Raw genomic sequence first — 22,550 nt, forward strand, 5'->3', positions numbered from 1 at the left:
GGCCTGACTCTCAATCCACTGAGCCACCCAGCTGCCCCCAGCAATTCATTTTTTAAAAGTCATCAATGATGAGAAGAATCATTTTTTTAAGATTTTTTTTTCTGGTTAGGTTTTATTATTGTCATGCAAAACATACTTCCATCAGTCCTTGTTTTAAGAGCAAACTCATATGTAACCAAAATCTCAAATTAAAACCATAAACACACTGATGCAAAAGATGACTCTTAACAGTTCTTTCTCTGAAGGTCAGTATCATTCCCTGTCATAAATTCTTCAGGATTGCCCCAGATCAATCACTGTATTGCTGAGAGTAGTCAAGTTTTTACAGATAAATTTCATACAATATTGCTGTTATTGTGTACAGCGTCCTCTCAGTTCTGCTTATTTTGCTCTGCATCAGTTTCTGCAGGTCTTTCTAGCTTTTTCTAAAATTATCTTGCTTATCATTAAAAATACTATTTTCAAGAAATAAGATGCAAGAAAATGCAACTAAACTTTGCCCTGAAATTACAGAGATGCTTCAGAAATCTAACTGAGCAACAAGTGGTGTGAAGAGGAAGTCTGAGATGTGGTTACCTAGCCTATATTCAATGGGATCATTCTAATTTTTTAAGGAAGGTATGTTTTAAACAAGGCTTGGAAAGAAAGCCCATGTATCACATTTGTTGGCTAAAAATGGCAGGTACTTAATAAATTTTGATTCTTTAAAAATCAATGATGACAATAGAAGGGTCATTCCTAAAAATAATAAACAGTATATATCTAAAACCAACAGCTAATATCATCTGCAATGGGGATAAACTAGATGCATTCCCAATAAGATCAGGAGTGAAACAAGGATGCCCATTATCACCTCTACTATTTGACATTGTACTAGAAACACTAGCAGTAGCAATTAGAGAAGATAAAGAAATTGAAGGCATCAAAATAGGCAAGGAGGAGACCAAGTTATCACTCTTTGCGGATGACATGATGGTCTACTTAAAGAATCCTAGAGATTCAACCAAAAAGCTAATTGAAATAATCAACAACTTTAGCAAAGTTGCAGGATACAAAATAAACCCACATAAATCATCAGCTTTTCTATATATCTCCAACACAGCTCAGCAGCAAGAACTAGAAAGAGAAATCCCATTCAAAATCACCTTAGACAAAATAAAATACCTAGGAATCTATCTCCCAAGACAAACACAGGAACTATATGAACACAACTACAAAACACTCGCCACACAACTAAAACTAGACCTGAACAAATGGAAAAACATTAACTGCTCATGGATAGGACGAGCCAATATAATAAAAATGACCATCCTAACCAAACTTATTTATCTATTTAGTGCCATACCCATTGAACTACCAAAATACTTCTTCACTGATTTAGAAAAAACCATAACAAAGTTCATTTGGAAGAACAAAAGATCAAGGATATCCAGGGAAATAATGAAAAAAAAACACATACGATGGGGGCCTTGCAGTCCCTGACCTAAAACTATATTACAAAGCAGCAGTCATCAAAACAATTTGGTACTGGCTAAGAAACAGAAAGGAAGATCAGTGGAATAGACTGGGGGAAAGCGACCTCAGCAAGACAGTATACGATAAACCCAAAGATCCCAGCTTTTGGGACAAAAATCCACTATTCGATAAAAACTGCTGGGAAAATTGGAAGACAGTGTGGGAGAGACTAGGAATAGATCAACACCTCACACCCTACACCAAGATAAATTCAAAATGGGTGAGTGACTTAAACATAAAGAAGGAAACCATAAGTAAATTGGGTAAACACAGAATAGTATACATGTCAGACCTTTGGGAGGGGAAAGGCTTTAAAACCAAGCAAGATATAGAAAGAATCACAAAATGTAAAATAAATAATTTTGATTACATCAAACTAAAAAGCTTTTGTACAAACAAAACCAATATAACTAAAATCAGAAGGGAAACAACAAATTGGGAAAAAATCTTCATAGAAACCTCTGACAAAGGTTTAATTACTCATATTTATAATGAGCTAAATCAATTGTACAAAAAATCAAGCCATTCTCCAATTGATAAATGGGCAAGGGACATGGATAGGCAGTTCTCAGATAAAGAAATCAAAACTATTAACAAGCACATGAAGAAGTGCTCTACATCTCTTATAATCAGAGAGATGCAAATCAAAACAACTCTGAGGTATCACCTCACACCTAGCAGATTGGCTAACATTACAGCAAAGGAAAGTAATGAATGCTGGAGGGGATGTGGCAAAGTAGGGACATTAATTCATTGCTGGTGGAGTTGTGAATTGATCCAACCATTCTGGAGGGCAATTTGGAACTATGCCCAAAGGGCGACAAAAGAATATCTACCCTTTGACCCAGCCATAGCACTGCTGGGTCTGTACCCCAAAGAGATAATGGACAAAAAGACTTGTACAAAAATATTCATAGCTGCGCTCTTTGTGGTGGCCCAAAACTGGAAAACGAGGGGATGCCCATCAATTGGGGAATGGCTGAACAAACTGTGGTATATGTTGGTGATGGAGTACTATTGTGCTAAAAGGAATAATAAAGTGGAGAAGTTCCATGGAGACTGGAACAACCTCCAGGAAGTGATGCAGAGCAAGAGGAGCAGAACCAGGAGAACATTGTACACAGAGACTAATACACTGTGGTATAATCGAACGTAATGGACTTCTCCATTAGTGGCGGTGTAATGTCCCTGAACAACTTGCAGGGATCCAGGAGAAAAAAACACCATTCATAAGCAAAGGATAAACTATGGGAGTGGAAACACCGAGGAAAAGCAACTGCCTGAATACAGAGGTTGAGGGGACATGACAGAGGACAGACTCTAAATGAACACTCTAGTGCAAATACTATCAACAAAGCAATGGGTTCAAATCAAGAAAACATCTAATGCCCAGTGGACTTACGCGTCGGCTATGGGGGGTGGGGGGGAGGAAAAGAAAATGATCTTTAACGAATAATGCTTGGAAATGATCAAATAAAATATATTTTTAAAAAAAAATCAATGATGACTTGAAAGAAATAATGTAGATTTGAAGAATTACAATTTGTAAGGGAAAGCACATTCGAATCAGAATACCTGGTGTAAAATCACAAATCTGCTGATTAAAAGCTGTAAAACCCAAGTTATTTCCCATCATAATTCTCAGTTTCTACATTTACAAAATGGGGCAACTAATTGGACTATGTGACCTCTAAAGGTCCTTTCCAACTCCAAATCCTATATATAAATGTTTTATTTCCTCACTGCTCATTTGGAATGCAATTCTTTGCAAATTCTAACACCCAACATTTGCTTTTGAAGTCTCAAAAAACCATTATTAGTTAGATTTACTGCCCATAAAACCAAGCCCTTGTCACTTTCCTTTGCAGGCAAGTCCAGGGTGCCCACCTAGCTATAGACAAAGAGAAGCTCAAAGGAATTTGTTCAAGAAACAACCAGACTATGACACAAAGGGCAATTTTCTTAGTAAATCAACAGCAATTAAAGTGCTAATAGCATGGGACTGAAAAAAAATTTGCAATGAAATGTAATGTCTAAATTGTTATAACTGTGGTGAACCTGTGGTACAGATGCCAAAGATGGCACTCAGAGAATCCTCTGTGGGCACATACTGCCCCCACCTATGCCCAAGGACATTTTTTTCACTTCACTGTAATAAAAGAGTAAACTGAGGAGAAACTACTACTTACTGAGATAGTGAAGTAAACTGAGGGGAAACTGTTTCTTCAGCAATGACTGTTGTTCCCTGGCTTTGACTAGAGAGAGAGCTGCTATAGGAACCTGAAACTGCTTGGTGGTAATGGATGTATAAACAAGAAATGCTGGGGGATACCACCACACAAGGATGGTGGTACACAGTGGACTATTCTGGATAGATACTGGGGAAATTCTGGGGTTTGCCTATTGATCCCTACTAATTGCTGATGGATCAATCTACTTCCTAACCTCCTTCCTCCCTCACTCCCTCCCTTAACCAACCTCTCCCTTTTGCCTCCCTCACCTCCCAAATCTTCTTGAAGCCTTTGCTTCTTCCCTCCCCTGAGTGAACTATAAAGATACTCCAGTTGCTTTCTCAGTCAAGGGGTTTATTGGGATAACAGGATGGGAAACTGAGGTAAGAGGGATGAGGAAATCCCTAATTTAAATGAGGTAATTTAGGAAGGTTTGAGAAAATATTCCAGTCACAAACTGTGACTATGAGACAGTTAGGGAGATAAAGGACAACAGCCTTTTAAGATCTTCTTTCTTCTTCTTCACAAATTAGCCAGGTCTCTCAGGTTGACCCCAGAAAGAAACAAAGTTCAAAATCTCTACTTTTCTCCTGGCCAGCTCAATTCTCCTATTGATCACCAACTCAAAAGCTTCTCCCCTGGTCAGCTTCCATTGCTCAGAGCCAGAGAAACAGAGACCAAGTCCAAAAGCCCCATTTCTCTTCTCCATGTGGTCAGCAAAAGCCCCCAACTGCCCCTCCTGGGAACATTCCGTTGGAATCTTTTCTTGACTGACATCTAGAGCTATATCTCCAGCCCTGCATCTTGGTCCACAAGTCCTGCAAAACCTCTCTCTCTTCATGTCTCTATCACATCACCCACCCCTCTGCCCAGCAGCCCAATAGGAGCATTTCCTCCCTCCTCTGTCTGGAATTAGGAGAAGGGAGGCAGGCCCAGCACTCATGGGGGGTGGGTCACAGCACTCAGTATCTAAAAGGTTTGTCATCACTGTGTTATAACACATTTACTAGTACATAAAATAATCCAAAGTGTTTTAAGAACTGAGTTACTCTAAAGCTGGGATAGTAAAAAAGAACTGGACTCCAGAAATAGTAAACAGGCCTAACAACCCAGGAAGCCATTGCCTTTGTGAGACTTTAGCCATCTAACACCTGCTTTTCTCCTAACAAGAGATGGGAAAACATGCTTCTCCCTCCTTCCCTCCCTTTCTTCCTTCCTTCCTTCCTTCCTTCCTTCCTTCCTTCCTTCCTTCCTTCCTTCCTTCCTTCCTTCCTTCCTTCCTTCCTTCCTTCCTTCCTTCCTTCCTTCCTTCCTCTTTCTCTTCTTATGGAGATAATCACTTAATACAACATTCAGTGATTGGAAATAAAAAGACTTTTTTACATGATGGTAAAGCAAAGAATTGCTTGGCTTTAAGATGTGTTTCCCAATTGCCTAGTTTCTAGTAAATCCCTAAAAGGAGGAAAAATAGAGCATGGGACTAAGGTGGTTTTATGAGAAAATCTTAAGGCAAAGATTATTTTCAGCTTTAAAAAACATTAATCCCCAAAAGGAAGTAGAGCTGACCTCCAGTGATGAGTTTGGTCTGGGAAACCAAAGCAAACCCTGGCTCCTGCACAGAAGTCCTTTGACATGGGGAATTCTTTTTTCACTAAGTTTTTCCTCTATGTCAAACTCATATCTTGTTTGAACAAAACTGATCCCGTTCACACTGGAGGCAAATGTGTTTCAATTTCCCATGTTTTTAATATGCTTTGAATCTATAAACTCTATTAAGAATGTCTACTATTAGAAATGGGGGGGGGGGGCCTAGGTGACTCAGTGGATTGAGAGTCAGGCCTGGAGACAGGAAGTCCTGAGTTCAAATCTAGCCTCAGATACTTCCGAGCTGTGTGACCCTGGCCAAGTCACATAACCCCTATTGCCTAGCCTTTACCCCCCTTCTGCCTTGGAACCAATACACAATATTGATTCTAAGAAGGAAGGTAAAGGTTAAAAAAAAAAAGGAAAGAAAGAAGTGGGACAGTAGATAGTCAAGCCTGGAGATAGAAGAACACTTCCTAGCTGAATGGTCCTAGGCAAGTCATTTAATCCCAATTGTCTAGTATTTGCTTTCTGTCTCAGGAGTTGTTATTAAGACAGAAAGTAAGGTTTAAGAAAGAAGTTTATGGAGGAATTCCATGGGAATTGAAATGACCTCTAGGAATTGATACAGAGTGAAAGGAGCAGAATCAGGGGAACAGGGGACAGCTGGATAGCTCATTGGATTGAGAGGCAGGCCTAGAGATGGGAGATCCTAGGTTCAAATCTGGCCTCAGACACTTCCCAGCTGTGTGACCCTGGGCAAGTCACTTGACCCCCATTGCCTGGCCCTTACCACTTTCTGCCTTGGAACCAATACACAGTATTGATTCCAAGATGGAAGGTAAGGGTTAAAAAAAAAAAGAATCAGGAGAACATTATACACAGAGACTGATACACTGTGGTACAATCAAATGTAATGGACTTCTCCATTGGTGGCACATGCAGTGATCCAGAATAACTTGGAAGGATTTACGAGAAAGAACACTATCCACATCCAGAGAAAGAACTGTGGGAGTAGAAACACAGAGGAAAAACAACTGCTTGATCACATGGGTCGATGGGAATAGGATTGGGAATGTAGACTCTAAACATCCACCCTCGTGCAAATATCAATAATATGGAAATAGTTCTTGACACATATAAAACCCGGTGGAATTGTGTGTCAGCTATGGAAGAGAAGTGGGGATAGGGGAGGGAAAGAATAAGAATCGTGTAACCATGAAAAAATATTCCAAATTAATTAATTAAATAAAAATTTCCAAAGGTTAAAAGTTTAGACTTTTGAATGGTTTCTGCCTTAGTGACTGACTAGTTTTATGTCACAGTATTACTAAAATGCACAGGTTTCTTGACACATATTCAGTGTAGAGTACTCCTTGCAGATGTGCTCAGGGCATAGAGTGCTGGATGTCGAGTTGGGGGGTAGGGATGGGATTTAGTCTTAGATCTACTAGATGTTTAATCTTAAACAAGTCATAACTTCTGTGTCTCAGTTTCCTCATCTGCAAAATACTAATGATAATAATAATAACACAACTCCCAGGGCTATTGTGAGGATCTAATGAAATATCTGTAAAGCATTTTACAAACAAAACATAAGAATGTTGTTGTTACTGTTTTATTATGTATTTATATTATGCTTTCTTTAAGCATTGAGAAGACAAAGAAAGGGGCTTTGTAACTAAGAGTAAAGTTAGTTTTTTGTCCTTATTTTCTCCTCTGTAAAAATGATTAAGGAATACTAATTTTAAAAATTAGGAAGCATGATAGATTACAAAGTCAGGCCCTACCATGTATTCTTTTATATATTCTTGATAGGATCTCTTGTATTAATCCATGCTTTCCTTTATATTCATGCTGCAACCATCTCAATTCAAACTCTTGCCACCCCATAGCTGAGCTATTTCAACACCAGATCTTCTTCCCTATCTCTGCACTCCCTTAACATATCCCTTTAATATTCCTAAAAACCTGTTTTCTTTTTATTACCCATCCTTTCCCCACCAAAATATTTTAACAGATTCCCTCTGCTTACAGAATGAGACCCAAACTCTTTAAACTGGTATTCAAGGCCCTCAACAATCTAGCTTCAACCTTTTCTCTATCATTATGGCATTGCTATGAACATTGTGCTCCCTCAAGACTGATCTAGTCATCAGCTCCAGAACAAGACTTTCATATTCATTACTCTTTGTCTCTGCTCATGCTGATCTTCTTGGACAGAAAATGCGTCCCCCTCATTTGAACCCTATCCTTCCCTTTACAAACCAGCTCAAATTCCACCCTTCTAGGAAGACTTTCTGGATTACTAGCCAACAGTGATCTATTAGGCATCTTACATTCTCCCTTTTATTGTTGGTTATCTTTTCATATGAATTTTCCATATTTTTTTCAACAAAGCTATTAGTTAACACCATGAAGTAGTAACCACATCCTTATTTGTCTTTGTATGTCACTCACAGGGACTAGCACAGTATTTGACATGTACAACATATTTCATATTTCCTGGCTATCAAAGGTTATATATTTTTCCTTATATGGAAAGAGTGCTAGAAGGAATAGAGAGCTGGGCTGAATACCAGTCCTACTTTGAACATATAAAAGCCATTGTGACTACAGTTAAATCACTTAACATTTCAGGGTCTTGAACAACTCTCTAATAAGACTATAAAGCACAGAGAAGATGCTGATCTTACCTTGGCAGAGGAAGTCCCTACCTCAAGAGCTCTCTACATCATTGCAGCCCCTCCACCCCCACTCTGGGGGAGTTCACACATTAAGAAAGCCACAAGCCTCCAAATCAAGTCTAGGACCAGGCCCAGCTGAGGTTCTCTATGGTCTGTTTTGATCATGCTTCTATCCCTCAAACTTGCTGGATGGTGGCCACTCCCCTTCTTGGTCTAGTTGCCATCCATTGTTCGCCCCAGTGTTCTCTGATACACCCCATTACAGAGGGATTTTTTTTAAACTATCATTCACAACTTCCACACTGAGTGTTGGCTAGTCTCCTTCATGCCTCTCACCTTTTCCTTACAAACACCATTTTGCAAACATCATTAAACAGACCAGGCCCACCTAGTCTACTACATTATTGGGCAATTTCAATGAAAAGGTCATCAATCATCCTCATCCTAAAATCAGGTGCCCAGACCAGGGTAACAAAACTGATCTTTTTGGTTAGATTCTGCAAGGGAACTTAGTCATAAATTCTGGATTTGAATGCTATGGAGTGGCCACCTCCAGTTTCTCAGATCTGCTCACACGGGCAGTCTCAGTCAAGTACCACGGACAAGATGCCCTCTGTGGCTGAGAGTGAAAGAGACTCTTTGGGACACTGATGGCAGTCACTCCAGTACAAACAGAAGAACCAAGCAAAAACTAAAAACTTCCACATCAGCAGAGATGCTGATAAACAATACTTTGTTTCCACCAGTACTTCAGGGGAAGTAAAAGAGACGATTGTCCTCATCATGTATAAATTTGTGGAGTAAAGAAAACGGATTACTCATTTTCCCAAACTTGTAAAGTGTTGGGGAGAGACTGAATTGATTAAAAGTGTAACTTGCTTTATTTTTAAGGGAGTATAAGGTGAAAGGAAAAAATAAACATTTAAGTGCCATCTACATAGTGGGCACTGTACTAAAGCCCTTTATAAATGTTATCTCTTTTGATATTCACAACCTTGGAAGATAAGTGCTATTATTGCCTCCATTTTACAGCTGAGGAAGCTGAGGTTTAAGTGACTTGTCTAAGTGAACTCGGGTGTTCCTGATTCTAAGCCCAGTACTTTGTACCCTGTGCCTCCCAGTTACTTCTAAAAAGGAACAAATTTGGAATCAGAAGACCTGGTTTTGAATGCCAGTACAATGTCACCTGCATGTCAAGAACACCTTGTCTTGGTGCCCTTAACTATGAAATAGGAGAGGGAAATGGTCTCTGAGGTTCCTTCAAGTTCTGAATCTCATATTCTCAGTTTTTATTCTGCAACTGTAATGGACACCATGGGGCAGCTTTATTACCCACTTCCTAGCTCTGCGTAATCTGAGGAAGGGACTTATATCCAGGGTTGACATCTCTGTAAGGAGAGATAAGGGCCTTGACTTGCAAAAAGCAAGTTCAGGAGCCAGCAGCAGCAGGGTGGCTCAGACCCCAAGAGCAGGGCAAACAAAGACTCAGCTCCATTCTGCAGCCCAGCCTGAAGCCAGGAATAACCAGAGCAGGAACCCAGACCAAAGGGGAGCCTGCAGTTCTGTCATTGAACCTGCAGAGCCTTCCAGGTGAGTTGATATGGGATGCAGCCTAGACTGACCTTAATTGTAAATGAAAAAAGGCGAATGTTAAATAATAAAGAATATGAAAACCAGAATTGAAGATTATTTGCTTCTCAAACACCCCAAACAACATAAATGCAGAAATAGTTCAAAAATGCAGTAGCCAAGGACAACAACAGCAACAAAGTGACAGAAAAGAGACTAGTAAGAGACTTTTTCTCTCCTTTTTTAAAATAACCCTTATCTTTACAGTGTATTGGTTCCAAGGGAGAAGAGCAGTAAGTACTAGGCAATGGGGGCTAAGTGACTTACTCAGTCACATAACTAGAAATTCCCAAGGCCAGATTTGGACCCAGGACCTCCTGTTCCTAGGCTTGGCTCTCCATCAATTGAACCATCTAGCTGCTCCCATGAGACTTTTTTTTTAAACCCTTACCTTGTGTCTTAGAAGCAATACTCTGTATTGGTTTCTGAGGCCAGATTTGAACCTAGGACCTCCTATCCCTAGGCCTGGCTCTCAATCCTCTGAGCCACTCTGCTACCCCTGAGACTTCTTTCTAAATGTACAGGAGACAGAGATGAAAGCAGAGGTCTGGCAGAGGTAACAGTAATGAGGCAGATGGAGGGCCCTATGGACAAAACCAAACAACAGTCTGCCTACAGGGAAATCAAAGGCTAGTTGTGGACTACAATGTGGGAAGAAAGCAAGGGGAATGTGTGATGTGTCATGATCAAATCTAAGGCTAGAATGGGGAAGTGACCCTGAGGGCACTGATGGCAGTCACTCCATCTCCAGAAGAAAAGAGCCTTCAGAACATAGCTGAGGAAGAGGAGGAAAGGGAAGAAATAATGGGGAAAGAAAGGAGGCCTGCCTTGATGGGGGAGGGGTCTCCACTGCTGAATGCTCCTGTGGCTAAGGAGACTGTTACTAAAGAGGAGTGGAGTGTTAGGTTTGACCTAAGGGATTGGATGCCTGAAAGTCTACTTGTTCTACCTAGGAAGGACTGGAGTAGGAACACCTGGGATCAACTGTCACATGAGGGAGTAAGAGAGTATGGCTCCAGAAAGGAGACTTTGAGGCAAATGGGACAAAAAGGGGAACCAGGGAAGGATATAGATCAGTGGTGGGCTCCATAATCAGGAATATGAAAGAGAGGCCCTACCAAAGGACAGAGTGTTCTCTGGCACCTGCAGTAATTGCCATTGTTTAGGAAGTTAAGCACAATGGGAAAGGGAAATTAATGGGTTAAGCTCTACAAGGCAGTGCCAGAAACCATCTGGAGGAGAAAGCCTAGGCTGGATACCTTGGAAGGCTTGATTGCATGAGGAATACAAAGAGAAAAACTAGATAATTATAGGGGTCATGAATCAGAGAATGAAGATCTAGAGTAGACAGAAAGATAGGATAAATAAGAGAGTAAGAGAAATCATTTTTGTAAAAGGGTACAAAAAATGAAATTTAAAAATAATGAACAGGATTATTAGGTAAAGGCGGGGAGAGGAAGCTACCTAACAGGGAAAAAAGAGGGAAAGGGACCAATAAGTAAATCTCCAGAGGCAAAGGGGTAGCAAATGAGAAAAGGGGATAAGGGGAAGAGGATCAGTGGGATTTGCTAAGTAAAGCACCGGGAGAGTTATAGAACTGTGTTTTCAGCAACAGAAGAAAAGAAAGTCATAACCATATGCAAAAAAATTTAAAGGGAATATACCAAAATTATAAAAATCAAGCAGGACCTCAAGATAGAAATATGAAAGAACCCCACTAACCCACACCTTCATAGGGGTGGGAAGTCCAGAGGTGTAACAAATTGCACATGTTTTGGAACCTTTTATATGTTTTGATCAGATGACTTTTTTTCTTCTCTAAAAAAATACTATAATGGGATGGGGAGGAGGAGAGGGATATAAGAAACAGAAGATATAAATAAAAACTTATTAAAAAAGAAAGTTCACAAAGCTACCTTTTCTTTGTCTACTTACTGCATAGTCCTAGCACCAGGAAATGATTTAGGTCAGGCTTTATGGTCTTTATTGCTAGTGCTCCAAGGTAGGCTGTGTATTTAAGGAAGCCTGCCCTATAAACAATATTGGACCAGTTGGGATTAAGTCTGCCAAGGGTTTATCCAAGCAGTATTGTACATGCTATTTAGGTCACAGAGGTGGTGGCATCCTGTCACAAGGCTGATGTGAGAACTGCTGATGACAGGGACAAAAAGCTAGGACCTACAAAAAGTCTTCTCTGAGAAAATACTGTGAAAAAAAATGCCCAGGTTAGGAATTTTCTATCTTTAAACAAAGTAAGAATATTTCATTCCTTTCCTACTACAATTCTTAGTCTTTATTTTTTATATGACATTAATTCATCTTGTTGCAGAATTTAACACCGTAAGATTCAGAGAGAAGGAATCTCAGAGATGTGAGGAGTGAGAAATTAAGTGTCATTCTCAAGAATGTAAGTGAGTTAGTAAAGCTGGTCTTCCCCCCCCCCCCATTGTCCTGACAAGAGGAAATTACCCCACCCAGTCCTTCAAACAGGACAAAAGCCTTATAGCTTTAATGGTTCTGGGTTAGGTGTTTTGGAATTTGTTTGAGAACTTGCCTGGGACAGGTGTCCCAGACAGATCTGTTCTTAGACCCTGAAAGTACCCAATGAATAAATCTTGAATAACATTTTTTTCTTAGAAATCTCTGCCATACATGTTTAATAGAGTGGAATTGCTTGTCAGGTATGGGAGGGGGAAGAGAGGTGGGAAAATTATGAATCATGTAACCATAGAAAAATATTAATTAATTTAAAAATGAAAAAGAGAAGTCTCACCCATTGTATGCCAAGTAATCAAGCCCATTGGCTGGGAATGATGCTCATACCAGTCCTTCCCAGATAATTCAGTCCTTGAACTCCTCCTCTCTTTATATAATATTCCTGTCCTTTATTTCTGGATTAAAACCTTTGTCTCCAACTCTGGACCATTTCTTTCAAATGTTAATTTGCTTGAAAGTGTCCACTGTAAAGCTATTCAATGTTAAGGAAGGCTAGAATGTGGAAAATAAGTCTACTGTATTTTCCTCTAAGTCAAGAGTTTTTCTGTAACTCAAGAATCAGTCTGACTCTGGTCAATGAGAGAGACAAGGCCATATCTTTGTAAATCTTTGGGGGCCTTTGTTTTAGGTCAATGACTAGAGGCAGTGCCCCACATTGCTCTCTCAATAAATACATTCCATTTTAAAGTTGTTTTTTCTCAGTCTTTTTGAATAGTGGCTAAAGTGGGCATACCTTGATATTTTCAAGGTCCCCTTAAATTTTCACTTCATAAAGAGATCATCTAATCCAACCCCTTCCTTAAACAAATGAAGGGTCAAAGAGCTAAATAACTTATGAAAAGTCACACAGTGAACAAAATGTTAATTTAAATCATATTCTTGAGACATCTTAGAGGATAAAGTGCTGGGTCTGGAGTCACAAAGAGCGGAGTTCAAATCCAGCCTCCGACACTTACTGTGGAACCATAAGTCACTTAACCACTGTCTGACTCAGTTTCTCCAGCTGCACATGGGGGTGACTACATCCCTGGGCTATTATTATAATCAAATGAGACATTTGTAAATCACTTAGCACAGAACCTGACATATATAGTAGGTATTTAATAAATGCCCAACTTTCTCCCTTACTCATTCTAACTATACCACAAAATTTCTCCTTTATCTATTAACACAGATTCTGTGATAAGGGCTGGCTGGAACTCATTTTAAAATAATCCTGAAATCAATAGTAGGTGCTATAATTTAGGGATTGAAAACATTTCACTCATTCCTCCTAATGCTGAGGATTCCCAAACTAAAAAAGTCATTCTGTTCCATCCATAATGCTACCTAACCTTACTTTTGAAGATCTCTTTAGCATTCCAAATGCCAATGAAGCTATTCTTCTTTCTACACGTATTCTTTGAGAGATAAGGTAGTCCATGGTAAGGGAGAGCTGAAGGCAAATCCTTGCTAATCCTTGGCAGTCTTTGACTCTCTGAATTGTCATTATTGTCATTTATCAAAACATTTCCTTGAACATTGCTAGTCTACAATGAAATTCACTTTTTATTCCAGATCATACCTGATCAAGGAGACAAGACAGTGAGACATAAAAGCATGTATGAGGCAGAACTACTAATTAGGTCAGAAAAGGCATTTTCTGTGATTCCATTGTATTTTTAAAAATGTATTGCTAATACTAGAGTAGCATTAACTACTTAACCACATCATACATGTCCTTGCTTTCTTTTGGGCCACTTTTTACACATCATAATTGGTATTGAGCTGTGACTTACATCCATAGATGTGTCTTTGCTGTTTGGGCCACTTGCAAAATTTTATTCTTTATGAGATCATGGTGTTCCATGATTACTGACCATATAATATCACTGATATCCACAAAACAGTAAAAAGACTTGAGAAGGTCTACAAGTATTGGATGGATGCTCTAAACAGGGGCATAAGAGCCCTATGCATTGGACACAGCCTACTCTAAATAAACGCATATCGATTAGTCTGACTTGCAAGAAATCCCCCAAAATGAAATCATAGATCCACTGAATTCTTACAATAATTATTATCTGAAACATCTTTCCCTTTTGTGACTCTCATATTCAACAAACACATCAAACACTTACTATGTAAAATGAAGTTATTTCAGTTATAGAGTTAGGACTCCTACAATTAAATGTGCAACTTTAAAGCCAGTAGAATAATTCAGGTGCAATAGATTCAAATGTTTATTCAGTTACTTTAGTTTCCTGACTTCTGCGCTACAACTCCAATATCAGGTGTAACAGATCAGGTGATCGGCAGTAAGTCCCTTCTACTTCCACTGTTATCTTGAAATTAGGAAATATGTTCAGTGAAAGTTGATGAGGATATTGATTTACTATACAACTTCTCTGTTAATATTACAAGTTTCTCTGCTTCCTCATTTCCTTGTAGTCTTTCCTGTCAAACACTGTCAATTACTTTATTATGGTGCCTGATTATTTGCCTTTAGCTGTCCCAGAATGGTATGAAATGTTATGCAATTGTCAAAGGTAATTCTGGCATAGCAACTAGAGAAAACGTTTTCAGTCCTGAGTAAATAACACTTCCATATTATTTATTCTGAAGAACAAAGAGTCATTCTGTCCTAAGGCAAGACCTCAGAAAATGCCTGTGACTCCACCAAACCTGCTACTATCCCAAACTGAAATGAGCTCAATGAGTTTCAGGGGAAACTTCTCTACAGGTTCCCTCTGAATCTAGTTTTATTCAGCACTAGATTGGGAGAACTAGGTTTTAGTTCCATTTTTCCTTATCTAGTTGTATGATCTTAAGATAATAATAGCTCCTCACATTTATGTGGCACTTGAAGATCTATAACACACTTCATGACAACTCTGTGAGATGCTAAAAATATTTTAAATTGCATTTTACAGATGAGGAAACAAAGGCTAAGAGAAATTAAATAACTTCCTAAAAGTCACACATCAGTACATGTAGCTGGGATATAAACCTAGGTCTCCTAAACTCCAAGTCCACTTCTCTTTCTGAGACACACTGGTCAAAATCACACTCCCTTTAGGCCCCTCAACTGCCTAATAAAGGGGCTCCCAGGTCAGTTCCAAAATCTCTTCAAAGCACAGTATCTAGTAGAAGAGTTTAGTCTCACACATGCATTTAGTCTACAGTGATCTGGGACAAAAAGTTAATCTGTATGAAGAATAAGGAAATGTTCTGATAAATGTGGTCAATGTTGACTCAGAGAACCAGAAACAGTCCAGGATTTGTGAATCTAGTTTCTCCCTCAATGAAACTGACCTTCCATTTTCTACCTTATTTCTCAATAAATGTATGTAGAAAGTCTTTCACCTTTGCTCAGTAATCTGACAGTTCTATTATAACTACATCCTTTCCATATTTCATCTTATCTATGAAATCACACCACTATGAAAATGATAACTTTTGAAGGAGCTGATGATGTCAAATACGTATCTTATTTAGAGTGAGTGGAAGCCAGAGGATCCCAGATTGAGAGCTAGAAGAAAAGATATAATTCATCTAATCAACTCTTTCATTTTATATATGAGGAAAATGAGAGAAGTGATTTATCCAAAATCCCACAGGTAACAAATTGTATAACTAGGAGTGGAAACTGGGTTACCATATCTATTACAAATCAACTTACAAAACTAAAAATAATGACTATTTAAAATTTTTTCTCATTTTGATCACATTTAAATTGTGAAAGTCTTTTGTGTTTAGGATTATATATATATATACATATATATATATACGTACATACAAATATACATAAGAAGCAGCAGAGAGAAAGAAAAATTTTTAACTAGTAGGAAGAATTGATTAAACTAGTTTAATCCAAAAAAAAATTTATAGAGAAAATTTTTCACCAGTCTTCTATGACATCACGACATTTGACCTCTAATATCATAGTCTCTGTACTGCATAAAAAAATAGAAATGTCACCCACAAAAACAAAGGTGGAAAGAGTAGCTTGTCCTAGATTAAGCAGACAAAAGAAAAAAGACAAAATTTGGAGAAACTAGATTCTGTATTATATGAAAGAAGGGAGAATAATAAACCCTTGGCAAAAAACATTATAGTGGAAAAAAGTTAACTGAGCAAAGAATAAAAACTACTAAACTGGGTACTTACTCTTTCATCTCTACAACACCTTTAAAAAACTGCAAACTGTTATATGTTCTGCCAACACTCATGCAACATCTAGAGGTTCAGAAGAAGTCTCCTCATTTATCAAGCAGCCATTCTGGGAAAGATTTCCAGGGGGAATATAGTCAAGGATCATACAAGATAAGAAGGCACGGGCATAATGTGGTCTGGACAACTGCAAAGAGTTGTCCATGTTGAAAGGAGAAGAACCAGAAAAACCTTATACACAGAGATGGATACATTGTGGCCCAATTGAATATAAGACTGCTCTACTAGCAGCACAATGATCCAGGACAATTCTGAGACTTAGGAAACAGAATGCTATCTACATCCAGAGAAAGAACTGTAGGAGTAGAAACACAGAAGAAAAACAACTGCTTGACCATATGGGTTGATGGGGATATGATTGGGGATGTAGACTCTAAGTAATCACTCTAGTGCAAATATCAATATTCTGGAAATAGGCCTTGATCAGTGACACATGTAAAACCCAGTGGAATTGAGCATTGGCTACAAGAGGGGGGGTGGGATGGGAGGAGGGGAGGAAAGGAACATGAATCATGGAAACATGGAAAAATTTTCTTAATCAATTAAATAAAAATTTAAAAATATATATTTTAAAGGGTTGTCCATATTAATGAGATCAAAGATCTGGAGAAGTATCAAAAAAATTACATTTTTTAAATATTCTGTTCCCATTAATGAACAGATCATTCCACTAACTATAAAACATACACAGTGTGGCAGGAGGAATGCAAAGACCACGGGGAATCCCAAACCCTATGTTCTAGTTTCAGTTCTACACAGATCTATGTAACCTTGGGCAAGTCACACCTTGGGTTCCATTCTTCTCATCTGTTATATAATACTATTGGGTTAGGTCATCTCTCAAGTCTCTTCTGGTCTTTATTTGATGAAAAAGAAATAAAGATTATAAAGCACTAACTGTTAAGTTTCCTCTTAGCATGGATTGAGGGTGCAAATTCTAATCAATAATTAGTCCAGTGAAATATTGAATACCTGTTCTCTCCTACCTCTCTGAAGAAGTAGCATTAAGAATGTAAGCCAAATCTTCCTAATGGGGATGGCGTTAGAAATTTCAGCCAAGCTGACTGTAGTCCTGCTTTAACAAAGCCAAAATCTCTATTATCCCAGAGAAGAGAATAAATATTAAGGTTTGAAAAAGGAGAAACATTGAATTCACATTGGATGAGCTTATCTATTATCTGCACCATAAGCAGATAAAATAAATATTGAAATAAAATAAATAAAATATTGAAACTGATAACAGATGTTGATGTCATCTGACTTAGAGAGGTTGAAGCAGAGGAAGCTTTGAGAGAGCCTTCTGTGATAATCCTTTAGGCAACTATCTGAAAGACCAGAAATCTTGTCAAGGAGCACTTTTTTATAAGCATACTTCACATTGTAGGTGTAGCACCATGGGAATGGTGTATTTAAGATATTTCATAATTGGAAATTTTCTCTGGGGTCCCCCAAGTTTTTCTTTAAACTTCTGCCTTGGCTTGCTCTCCTTACCTCTGATGAATATGGGCTATGTGAGTGATCATAGGCAACTCTCAGGACTACAAATTGCTAAGCAGTGACTAGTCTGCCACAGTGGAGGGAATTTTCTGCAAGGGAAGTTCTTTCCATCTGATGAGACCATAAGTCCAGACCATAAATAGAATGTTATAGCCGAGACCTTAATTTGTCAAGCAGCTCACTTACTTATTAGGTGCATATATTTCTATCTGCCAATGGGTACAGGATGACTAATCTACAATTCTGTGAGCATCACTCCTGAACTTCTGACATTGCTTTAATATGGGGATATCATCTTTGTCCCTCTAGGTCCACCTGCTTGCTCCCTTTTAAAAAGCAAAAATAAGCCCAAAACACCTGTAGGTAAGGATTAATTACTAACTGATAAACTATATTTAGTAAGATTCTTCTAGGCTGTCAAATATTTCTTATGCAAAGTGTGGATTTGGCATTTTAATCTATGAAAAATCCCTATTTAAGTGTGGAATCATTAAAAAGTTATATCAGGCCAGGCCCAGAGACAGGAGGTACTGGATTCAAATCTGGTCTCAGACATTCCTAGCTTTGTGACCCTGGACAAGTCACTTGGCCCTCATTGCCTAGCCCTTACCATTCTTCTGCCTTGGAACCAATACATAGTATTGATTCTAAGGTGGAAGGTAAGGGTTTTTTTAAAATTATCAAATTATATTTTTTAAAAAGGAAACTAACCTCATGAGATTCTGGATTCATTTCTCTGTTTTTGCAAAATGTGATCTATTTTAAAATCTTATCTTTTTTCCTCATATTGATCCTTGAGGTACTGAAGGATTAATTCCTTTGATAGCTGCTTCTGACCTTTTAATAAAACAATAACAAGAGATTTTGAGTTGAAAGGAACTTGAAGGATCAATGAGTCCAACTCCCTCTCTTTTCTAGATGAGAAAACTGAGGACCAGAGAACTAACAAACACAGTTCCACCACCTCCAAATCCCAGGCTTTTCCCAACATGATGAAAGTTTTGTGCAGAATCTGAAGATCCAGTCTGAACTTCCACTCCTTTGAATTCTAAAGGAAGAGAAGTTCACTTGACAAGGAATCAAAAAGCATGGGTTCTACTCATGATCAAAAACATTTGTTGACTTATTTGTGACCTTGGTCAAGCCATGTCCTCATCAGTAAAAGGGTAGGGCTGAACTCCACAATCTCCAAACTCCCTTTCCAACCCTAACATTTTACAGTAATGAATCAAAATTTGATAGACAATTTTGTTCATGGAAATCCTTGTTGCCCAGGAATAAAAAAATCATTACTTAGCTTTTTTGTCTACTTGCCCCATTTTTTGTGGTCTGTTCCACAATTATGTCTTTTAATGTAAGGTCATACAAGCGGTTAGAGCTAGCAGGGACCTTAGAAGTCATCTAGGCCAGTTCCCTCACTTCACAGATCAAAGAAGCAAAGGTCAGAGAGCTGAAACAGGAATTGAGCCAAGAATTTCTGATTTTAGATGCAGTTGTTCTTCCCACCACACCATGCTGGTTCCTTCCTGCTGTAAGATTCTAGGAGTTTCCCTGTAAGCAACCCTGCCTTCTGTGCTTAGGTCTCCAAAAGGCTCTTAATGGTCAGAGAATATATAGTGTAATGGGAACAAACCTTCAAGATAGCAGAAAGGACCAGCAATCTGGACTCAGGAGAGCTGTCTTGAATAGTTATTAGCAATGAGACCCCATACAAATCACCTATCTCTCAATCGGTTTCCTTGTCTGTAAAATAGCAAATCTACTTGCATCAACACCAGGTTATTTGTCAAGTGATTTTTTAATACATCAATATGCCATACAAACTACAGTTATTGTTATTCTTCTAGGATCACTGTAAGAATCCAATGAAATGTTTTTAAAGCGCTTAGCATAGTACCAGGCACACGGGAAGCACATATTATACCTTCCTTCCTTTCTGTCTCTTCCTTCTGCCCTCTCCTTCTCCCTCCCCCTTCTTTCCTTCCTTCACTGCTTCCTTTTTCTCCTCCTCTCCCTCCCTTCCTTCCTTCATCTCTTCCTTCTTCCCTCTCCTTCCTTTTCTTCTTCATCTGAATGGGGCGCATAATTCGATGACAATACAGCACCCAACAAAGGGTGACTGCCCGAAACCTTCATCAGTTTCCAATCACTGGAAGGACTTTAGCACGGAAGGGATACTGATCGTCGAGGATGTCCAAGAGGGAGTGCTTATGCCAGGGAGGGGAGGGGAAGGTGGGAGCGGCGCAAGGGCTGGTCCCCCAAGTCCTTCAGCCTTGGGGAGAGCGCTGAAGGAGGCGAGGCAGCCTCACTATCCGAGCAGGCCAAAGTGCCCAAGGGAAGGTATTGAGAGGGCAGGGCACAAAGCTGCAAAGTCCTGGGTTCGAATGCGGACTCTGTCACTGACTGGCAGCCTGTGACCATGGACGGACCAGTCAGGGTTTGCCCTCTTTAGGGACTCAGTTTCCCCGTTGGTAAACCAAGATAAAGGGGCCTTTCAAGTTCCTGGCCTTGGCCGGGATGCCAGGATGCATAAGTAGAAAGGCTCGTGGCCGTGCCTGCGCCCCTCATCTTACTAAGGTGGAAACCGAGGCCCTGGGCTGGGGGGCCCCGCCCCTTCCATTCCCTAGGTAACCACCCTTTCCCACAACGTCCCGCCCCGCCTCGCTCTCACCTGGCGCGCGGGGCCCGCGGACGTGCAGCCCGAGGCCGCCGGCATCCCCTCCTCAGGCCGCACTGGGAACCCTGAGACTGGCTACGGCCCCGCGCGGAGCTCAAAGAGCCCCTGGAGCTGGACGCGCGGGGAGCGCAAGCTGCAGGGCCAGACAGCACAGAACGCGGCGGGAGAGGGCGAGGAAGAGGGCGAGGGCTCTCGGGACAGGGAGCGCGCCGGACGACGGCAGCGGCCTCGCGCGTGGCCGGGACTGCGGCCGTTTCTAAGGAACCTAGGGCTCAGGAAGGGGCGGGGGCATAAAGGGAGCGGGCCGGCGCCCGGGGAAGCGCTTCTGCGCATGCTTGCCCTTAGGAAGAGGGGCGGAGCTGCCCCGCCCCAACAGAGCTCAACTCTTAAAGGGCCCATACTGGCCCTCTGTGTCCCCTCGGTCTCTATACCGGGCCTTTTCCCTTTTGTCCCCGCCCAACTAGCTGGTGGGGGGAGAAGAGCACCCCAGGAGTCTGAGATGTGGCGGAACTGGAGAGTTGCCAGGGAAACCGCTGATGGCCCAAGCTCCGAGACCTAAGGTTGTCCCTAGGGCGGCTCCCGCTGACCATCTTCGGGGCCACCGAGTTTCTTGGGCAGACTGGGCTCTTGAGTCCGGCAGCTGAGCCAGGGCGCCCCCTGGTGGGTGGCCGTGGCCCTCCACCCTTTCCGTACCTGCGGGCATACTTCCATTGGTGCTGAAGCTGGAATCCGCCTCCTTCCTTCCCCTGGGGCAAAAGAGGGGCTGAGGGTAGGATGATCCGAGGCTCCTATCGGGACTGAGCTTTCTGGGACTGGTAACCCTCGGTTAGAGGAGGGGCTGGGAGTCAGAGAAAAACCAACTTCAAATGTGCTCTCAGATCCCTACAATGTAATTTAAACTCCACCTGCCTCAATTTCCCTCTTGCTTTGCAAACATAAAAGCCTATACAATGCTAGCCTTTGCCATTTCGGGGTTCTCCTAACGCCAGAACTCAGTAACTTCTCCTTTTGAGGATCATTCAATCTGTATTTATCACCTAAAGATTTTGGTAGCCATTGTCTACAGATTTCCAAAGACACACTCTGTTTTCTTCCACAATGAGTTCAGTACCTGGTTTCCAGTATTTTCCTCTTCATCTCCTGCCCTCATTTTTTAGGAGACTAAAATATCCCCTATATTCAACTTCAATGCCCTGGCCTCTAAGGCCTCAATTTCAATACCTTCTAAATACCCTAGACTCCCAATCTCTTATTTCTCATGACTTACTCTTGCACCCCACTTTAGTTACACAGAGGAATGGTAATATTTTGTCTGGGTTATATATGCATTATAATGCAAAACATACTTCCATATTGGTCATTATTGTAAGAAAGTACTGCTATAGAAACAAACCCCAAAGTAAAAACAAATTAAAGTGAAAAACAGTATTGTGGACTTGGAAAAACACAGAATCACCAAAGTAGTCCAAAAACCAAATCTTTCATCAGGAAAGAGACAGGTCCTTAATAATTGGCTGCCACACATAGTCGTAGTCTCTTGGTAACCTAGGATGACGTTTGTCTTTGTGCGCTTTCATCTGTGATGTAGATGAGTGTGCACAAAAACAATTGTGCATGAAGGAGATTTAAGTGGAAAAGTCGTTGCACAGAGACAGTCCCACTCTCTCGGCGTTGGAAGCCTGGGTCCAGTGGCATGAAAAGTCATTACACCTGGAGACTTTCTCAGCTGCATTGGGTGGCCGTGTTGTCTTTTGTGTTCCAACACACCCTGAGCACTCCACAGTACTTTGCTGCGTGGCCCTCTCAGCCATTGAACCTCCTTATTGGTTTTTTCCATCTGTTTCCTACGAAGCAGTCTTCACATGCTGGGTGAGCAAAGCCTTAGTTCAGCAGGGGTCGACAACTGATGGTTACCCTCACAAGGTTTAGCCAGCCTATCGAAGCATGATAATAGTTCCCCTGAGTTTCTGGGGTACAGTGCCCATGTCAACCCCATCCCCAGAAGTTCCTGTTCACATCCCC

At 40.4% G+C, this 22,550-nt stretch overlaps 1 protein-coding gene across 9 annotated transcripts in view; it reads right to left on the minus strand.

Moving 5' to 3' along the window:
* GFOD2 (Gfo/Idh/MocA-like oxidoreductase domain containing 2) overlaps positions 1-21,155 on the minus strand; it is an 84,532-nt gene extending 63,377 nt beyond the window's left edge. For 2 of the 9 annotated variants that reach the window (XM_056807508.1, XM_056807396.1), the window contains exons 1-2: positions 20,523-20,775; positions 18,563-18,688 (exon numbers count right to left, since the gene is read on the minus strand). The gene's annotated coding sequence lies outside the window, so the exon portion shown is untranslated. Of the gene's footprint in view, positions 1-11,581; positions 11,912-18,562; positions 18,689-20,522 lie in introns of those variants that run through there. The other 7 variants (XM_056807433.1, XM_056807353.1, XM_056807589.1 and 4 more) reach the window with 6 other exon arrangements.
* Between the last annotated feature and the right edge of the window lie 1,395 nt (positions 21,156-22,550).

Source organism: Monodelphis domestica, chromosome 1, assembly GCF_027887165.1.
Source record: "Monodelphis domestica isolate mMonDom1 chromosome 1, mMonDom1.pri, whole genome shotgun sequence".
Classification (NCBI taxonomy): Eukaryota; Metazoa; Chordata; class Mammalia; order Didelphimorphia; family Didelphidae; genus Monodelphis; species Monodelphis domestica.